This window comes from Panthera pardus, unplaced genomic scaffold (assembly GCF_024362965.1).
Source record: "Panthera pardus isolate Hobbes unplaced genomic scaffold, ASM2436296v1 HiC_scaffold_18, whole genome shotgun sequence".
NCBI lineage: Eukaryota > Metazoa > Chordata > Mammalia > Carnivora > Felidae > Panthera > Panthera pardus.
In genome coordinates, this window is record NW_026526743.1 from 18,778,471 (window position 1) to 18,786,608 (window position 8,138).

General features: G+C 42.7%; 1 pseudogene; it reads left to right on the top strand.

The window, feature by feature from the left end:
• LOC128778101 (U1 spliceosomal RNA) lies at positions 1-130 on the top strand (annotated as a pseudogene).
• The last annotated feature ends 8,008 nt before the right edge of the window (positions 131-8,138 follow it).

Below are 8,138 nucleotides of genomic sequence, written 5' to 3' on the forward strand. Positions count from 1 at the left end.
GTACTTACCTGGCAGGAGAGATACCATGATCATGAAGGTGGTTTTCCTGGGGCAAGGCTTATCCATTGCACTCTGAATGTACTGATCTCTGTGATTTTCCCAAATGTGGGAAATGAAACAGACTCTTAACTATAGAAAACAAACTGATGGTTACTAGAGGGGAGGTGGGCAGGGGTATGGGTTAAATAGGTGATGGGTATTAAGGAGGGCACTTGTAATGAACACTGGGTGTTGTATGTAAGTGATGAATCACTAAATTCTACACCTGAAACGAATATCACACTGTATTTTAATTAACTGGAATTCAAATAAAAACTTGGAGGGGCACCTGGGTGGCTCAGTCAGTTAAGCTTCTGACTTCAGCTCAGGTCACTATCTCACAGTCCATGAGTTCGAGCCCACATTGGGCTGTGTACTGACAGCTCAGGGCCTGGAGCCTACTTTGAGTTCTGTGTCTCCCTCTCTCTTCACCCCTCCCCTGCTCTCTCTCTCTCTCTCTCACTCTCTCTCTCTCTCTCAAAAATAAATAAACATTAAAAGGCACCTGGGTGGCTCAGTTGGTTAAGCCTCCAACTTCGGCTCAGGTCGTGATTTCATGATTCGTGAGTTTGAGCCCTGCATCAGGCTCTGTGCTGACAGCTCAGAGCCTGAAGTCTGCTTCAGATTCTGTGTCTCCCTCTTTCTCTGCATCTCCCCTGCTCACACTGTCTCTGTCTCAAAAATAAAAATAAACATTAAAAAAAAATTTAATAAAAATAAAAACTTGGAAAAAAAAGAAATAAACACTTCCTAATTTCAAACTATATTATGAAGCCATGGTAATCAAAACAGTATGGTATTGACACAAAAGAAGACACAGAGACCAATGTAATAGAATAAAGAGCCCAGAAATAAATCCATTCATACATGGTCAATTAATTTACAACAAAGGGGCCAAGAATATACAATGGAGAAAGGATATTCTCTTCAATAAATGGTTCTAGGATAAGCAGAAAACTACATGCAAAAGAATGAAACTAGACCCCTCTATTACACCATGCACAAAAATCAATTCAAAATGCATTAAAGATTTGACTATAAGACTTGAAAACATAAAACTCCTAGAAAACATAGGGGGTAAGCTCCTTGACATCAGTCTAGGCAATAATTTTTGTATTTGACATCAAAAGCAAAAGCAGCAGGGGCACCTGCGTGGCGCAGTCGATTAAGCCCCTGACTCTTGATCTTGGCTCAGGTCATGATCTCACAGTTGGTGAGTTCAAGTCCCACATCAGGCTCTGTGCTGACAATACAGCACCTAGCTTGGGATTCTGTCTCTTCTTCTCTCTGCCCCTCCCCCACTTGTGTTTTTTTCCCCTCTCTCTCTCTCCTCTCAAAATTAAAAAAAAAAAAATAATAACTTAAAAAAATAAAAAATCAAAGGCAGCAAAAACTAAAATAAATGAGTGGAACTACATCAAACAAACAAACACTCTGTACAGCAAAGGAAATCATCAATAAAATGAAAAGGCCAAATGGGAGAAAATATTTGCAAACTTGTAACAGGTAAGAGGTTAATATCCAAAATATATAAAGAGCCCAAAATATAAAGAATATATAACTATATACACAACTCAATAGTACAAAAACCAAACAATTCAATTAAAAAATGGGCAGAAGGTCTGAATAGATATTTTTCAAAGGATGATGTATAGATGGCCAAAAGGTACACAAAAAGGTACAAAGTCAGTAATCATCAGGAGAATGCAAATCAAAATCACAATGAGATATCACTTCACACCTGTCAGAATGACTGTCATCAAAAAGATAAGAGATTAACAAGTATTGGTGAGAATGTGGAGAAAAGGGAATCTTTGTGCACCGTTGGTGGGTGTTTAAGTTGGTGTAGCCACTATGCAGAACGTTATAGAGATTCCTCAAAAATCATAAACAGAACTACCATTTCTGGGTATATATCTAAAAAAAAGTACAAATAGGATCTTGAAGAGCCATTTCTACTCTCATGTTCACTGCAGCATTATTCACAATTGCCACAATATAGAAACAACCTAAGTGTCCATCAATGGATGAAGAGATAAAGAAGATGTGAATATATATACAGGAATTCTAAATATGTATTTAATTCAATATATTTAATTCAGCAGTAAGTAAGAAGAAAATCTTGCCATTTGCCACAATGTGGATTTCACCTTGAGGACATTGTGCTAAATGAAACATGTCAGGCAAAGAAAGATAAATACTGTATGATATCACTTATATGTAGAATCTAAAAAAGTCAAACTCATGGAAACAGAGAAAAGAATGGTGGCTTTCCCGGGGCTTGGGGGTGGGAGAAATGGAGATGAAGTGATGTTGGTCAAAAAGTAAAAACTTTCCATTAGAAGATGAATTAGTTCTGGCAATCTAATGTACAGCACGGTGGTTATAATTAATAATACTATATTATATACTTGGCAGTTACTAAGACAGCTCTTAAATGTTCTCACCTCAAAAAAAGAAATGGTAACTTATGTGATGAGTTGGAGGTTTTGGCTCACGCTATGTTGGCAATCATGTTGCAATATATAAGTACCAATTCAACAGGTCGCACACTTTAAGCTGACAAAATAGTATACGTCAATGATATCTCAATCAAGTTGAAAAGAAGATAAAATTCAATTAGTTTTCATAGTAAAAAAGGCTGCACCTTGTATGGTTCCAATGGTCTAACATTCAGGAAAAGGCAAAATTGTGGAGATAGTTAAAAAAAAAAAAAAGTGTTTTCCAGGGTTTGGAGGAGGAATAAATTAGCAAAGCACAGATTTTGAGAACAGTTAAATATTCTGTATAATAATATAATACAATGCAGTCGGGCTCTGTGCTTACAGCGTGGAACCTATTTGGGATTTCTCTCTCCCTCTTTCTCTCTCTCAAAAATAAATAAATAAATGAATAAACAAACAAACATTAAAAAGGGGGGTTCACACCCAGGACATATAAAGAATTATAACTCAACAACAACAACAACAACAACAAAACAAGGCAACTAAAAAATAGGCAAAAGGCTTGAATAAACACTTCTCCAAGAAGATATACAAATGGCCAGTAAGCACATGAAAAGATGTTCAACATTAGGGAATTGCAAATCAAAAACACAGTGAAATACTACTTCACTACCCTTAGGACAGCTACTACCAAAAACAGAAAATAAAAATTTTGGATAAAGAAAATGTGGTGTCTATATATATATATATATATATATATACACACACACACACACACACACACACACACATATAGGAATATTATATATATATAATATATTATATATATATAATGGAATGTTATTCAGCCATAAAAAAGAATGAAATGTTGCCATCTGCAATGATGTGGGTGGAGCTAGAGAGTATTATGCTAAGTGAAATTAGTCAGTTAGAGAAGGACAAATACCATATGATTTTACTCACAGGTGGGACTTAAGAAGCAAATCAAATGAGAAAGGGGGGAAAAAGAGAGAAGCAAACCAAGAAATAGACTCTTAACTACAGAGAACAAACTGATGGTTATGAGAAAGGACATGGGTGGAGACAGATAAATAGGTGGCGGGGATTAAGGGGACACATGTGACGAGCACCAAGGGTTGTATGGAAGAGCTGAATCACTGAATTCTAACCCTGAAACTACTATTACACTGCGTGTTAGCTACCAGGAATTTATTTTTTTAAGGCTATTTATTTATTTTTGAGAGAGACAGCACGAGCAGGGGAGGGGCAGAGAAAGAGAGGGAGAAGGAGAGAATCCCAAGCAGACTCCGCACTGTCAGCACAGAGCCTGATGCGGGACTCAAACTTGTGAACCGTGAGATCATAACCCAAGCCGTCATCAAGAGTCAGACCCTTAACCGACCGAGCCCCCCGGGTGCCCCCACTAACTGGAATTTAAATAAAAACTTAAAAAAAAAATTTGGTGAGGACATGGAGGAACTGCAAGCCTTGTATAATGCTGGCGGGAATGTAAAACGGGACAGAACTATGAAAAGTAGTATGGTACCTCCCCCTCCCCCCAAATTGAAAATATAATTACCATCATGATCCAGAAATTCCACTTCCGGGTACTAACCCAAAGAAGTAGGGACTTGGAAGTTATTTGTACACCCATGTTCATAGTAGCATTATTCGCAATAGCCAAAAGGTGCAAGTGAGCCAAGTGCCTGCTGAAGGATGACAGGATTAGCAAAATGTGGCATATATATTCAGCCTTAAAATGCGAGGAAATTCTGCCACGTTTCAACATGGATGAAACTTGAAGACATTATGCTAAGTGTAATGCCAGTGATAAAAGGACGAATACTGTATGATTCCACTCATATGAGGTAACTAGAGAGCAGTTGAATTCATAGAGACGGAAAGTGGACTGGTGCTTGTCAGGGGCAGGGGATAAAGGGGATGGGGAGTTATTGTTTAATGGGTAGAGTTTCAGTTTGGGAAGATGAAAAAAGTTCTGGAGATGGATGGTGGTGATGGTTACATTTATGTTAATACACTTAATGTCAATGAATTGTCTCTTAAAAATAGAGTGCAAACTTTGTGTTCTGAATATTTTACTACAATGAATAAAACGATGCCTGAAGCCTCAAGTGTCTCCCATACCTGAATGTTTACACAGTAACAAAACGGATGCACAGACCAAGAGTGAAAACATAAAGTTTGCTTTTTTTTTTTGAATCAGAGGGTAATTGGGGAAGTGTTCTGGGTAAGGATGAAGGATTTCTGGGCATTCCTCAGGTGACCTCAAAAAGAATTCTGTTGAATAATAAGTTTATCCTTCTTTTATACTTTGAAAAGAAAAAAGACATCAAAAAGAATCTTCTGGCTAAGATAACGGCAAACCCAATGCCAATGTGCATTTGCCAATGCCAATCTTCATCACAAGACCTGGCACGAGTACTGTGTATAACTGGGGTAATGGATCTAGGATTTTTCTCTTCTGAGGGACATATCTCAATTCTGTTGCCTCTGTAATGGGAGGCACCCAGAGTTTTTTCCGTGTATTCTCTCTCTGCTCGGGTCGTAGGCCCTGAGCAAGTGGCTAGTGCATCCTTCTGCCTGGAATCCCAAGGATTCCCGTGGGCTGAGGCAAGGAGGGTGCCATAAGAACATGTTGCCAGGACAGTTTGGGCATCTACAATGCATGGCCCCTAGATAAATAAAAGAGAAGAGAAAACCTCTCTACCCAACCAAGGTTCCCTCGGAAGATCAACAGCCATGCCCTGCCCCCACCCTTCACCCCCACTCTTCACTGGCCTTCTATTTGGTTGCCTTCCCTTCCTGCTTAAGAAGCTGTACCTGGTTCACTATGTTAGTTGTGTTCTTGCCAAAGCAGATTCTGAGACAAAGTTCTGGGGACAGGATGTTTATTTGGGGTGTGATTTCAGGGTGAACAGGTATGAAACTGGGAGGGGGAAAAGCCGCCGTTATTAGCAACTAGGTCTCAAACCTGCGGCCAGCCCTCTCAGAGACAGTATGCGACGTATCTCAGAATTGATCCGCTAGAGATCAAAGAGGTGTGTATTTTTTTAAAGGCTGCTCTATGGATATTAAGTACCCCTGCACTTTCAGAGTGAGCCTGACAATGGCCCGCCAAGCTCCCACGTGGCGGAGAAAGCTGCCAAGCAGTAAGAAGACATACAAGTATTTGAGGAGGCACCATGTCTGCTGGGGGGCAGGGGAGGCTGTCCACTATCGCTGCATGTGAACTCGGGCAGGTGAAAATGGGGGGGGGGGGCTTCATGATTAATGGAGGAAATGACATGTCAGCAGCAGACATGAAAAGACAAATTGTGGCTTTCACCTCCAAATCCTAAATTTTGGTATCAGAGATTTAGAAGGATGTCCTGTCATGACAATTTCCCCAACACCAGATTAGATAAAGATTCTGTAGTTTGGAAGAGGGAAGTGAGAGGGGAGGCAGCACATGGAAAGCACCCGTGCTACTGATGCCTAGTAGTCCTCAGGCAGTTCTGTGGAAGTTGGGCAACAGCCAAGATATTGTCTGTGTTGTGAGAACAAACTACCCTTCATCATCTCTCCTCGTCTTTAGACAAGGCACCCATCATACCTGTACGCTCATCTATAGGTGAGAGTACTTATCTGAGACCTTGCACCCGTCCAACTCATCTGGATGGCTAGCACCGTTCCAGTAAGCCCCCGGAATGGGTGAGCAGTGGAACCTAACTCCTCGTTCACATACACTTGGCTGGAGTGTAGATTCTCTGCCCACAACCTCCCTGTGTCACCTTCTTTCCCCTTAGCTTCCACAGAGACAGAGGCTCGTACCCCATTTTAGAAGCAGCCTCTACCCATGATGTGGAGTGGTGTTGAGGGGTGAGGGCAGCCCCAGGGCCACATCTCATCCTGAGCAAGGTGGCCTTCCATTGCCACCAACAGAGCACACATCACAAGAAGATGAGTGACTGCCAGTGTATCCAGTTTAGGGAGGATCCCATAGGCTCCTTGCCACGAGGATCATGGGAACACTCATCCTGAGAAGGTCCCGGTGGTGAAGGCCTCGCAGGCTCTTCCCTCAGGCAGCTCTCAGTGGGCCACCACTGAACTAGGCAAGAGTGGGGCAGTTAGACATGAGAGAGCTCCAGAATCACGCCTACGGAGCAGAGCCACAGGAGGAGTTCTGAAGCCCTGGGACCCAGGAACCCAGCTCTGTATATAAGACCCACTTTGTAGTAAGAGTATGTGGAGGCAGCTCAGTCCACCACAGAAAAAAAACTGAAATGTAAGAGGCGGTTTCTTGGTCCTGGCCAGGCTCAGCACTTATCCTGCAACCAAGAACCGCATCTTTGTTCTTTTTCTCCGTGTCAGTTGCTTGGGACACAGGAGCCCCTTCGTACCAATGATTTTACTTTCCACTCACCACAGCCATGGAAATGGGAGGTACTTTTTCCCACTTTTTAGATGTATATCAGAGGCCCAGAGGACTATAATATATGCAGACACAAGTGAGTTCACCGAGCCTGTCTCTCCAACAGGGGGCGGTAGGAGCAGATTCTGCTCCTTAGGAGCCATCAACATTTCTTCACACACTTTCTCTCTCTGAGCCTCCGTTTCCTCACTTGTAAGTCTGTGAGGATTACTCCCATTTCTCAAGGTGGCTGAGAGGCTGAACTTTGGTAGATAATGCATGTGACCTGTGGGTCCTGGTCCACAGAAGTGCTCAGACACTCTAGCTGCTGTGATTGCCGTCTTCCCCACCTTCCCAACCCTATAACAAGTTCAGTTGAGGAACTGCATCCTGAGGGCATTCACATCCAGCCCCAGCCAGAAGTCACAGGTGTGGTCCGTGCAGTATCCCCCCAAAGAGCCCAACCTCTAGCCCAGGGGGTAAGCACTTGCCGGCAGAGTTGCAAGGCTTTATGGGAATCCTCCAGTCAGACATCTGGACGTGGCGGGTTGCTGAGACTACCTATATCAGGCAAATGGCTTCTTTAGGGCTCCCGGCCAGGATGGCTCCAGTAACACAAAGGACATGAGTACGCTGCATCCTAAAAAGAAAAGGTCCTACAACCCGATGAGGCCTCAAGGAGAAAGAGACACCAAGTTGCACGGCAAAATCATTGGACACTTACGGAAAGGGGCCTGACACCTTGTTTGGAGTGTGGCTTTTGGATCTGAGCAAGTAAAGGTGGATTCCTCTCAATCTCGTGCATAAGAGTATCCAAAGGTATGCCTGAAAAGCTCTCTTAAGGCTCCCTCCAATATAGCAAAAAGAGGAGGAAGGGGTAACTCGTCCCATCTGGAGGGATAGGAGTGGGTATTCTGGGGCAGGACAGAATGAAGTTGCTGAGGAGGTCTTGCCAGTATTCCAGATGAGTCTATGGGACTCATCTGGGAGAGGATGGGGGCTGCAATGAACCTGCAGCAATTTATTGTTCCAGGTCAGCTTCCTCCTGCTGTTTTTCCAGGGACTAGCAGCTTGAAGCAGGGCCCTGTCCCCATCGGGTATGACAGCAATTGAGAGAGGATATGTTCTAGTCCTTGTCTTGGTGTGTAACAGGTCTAGGGAGCAGGGGGCCCTTTGGAGAATGTGTCCTGGCGTGTAAGCCACAGAATAACCCCCTGGATTCTACAGAAAGAGGTAAAATGAGG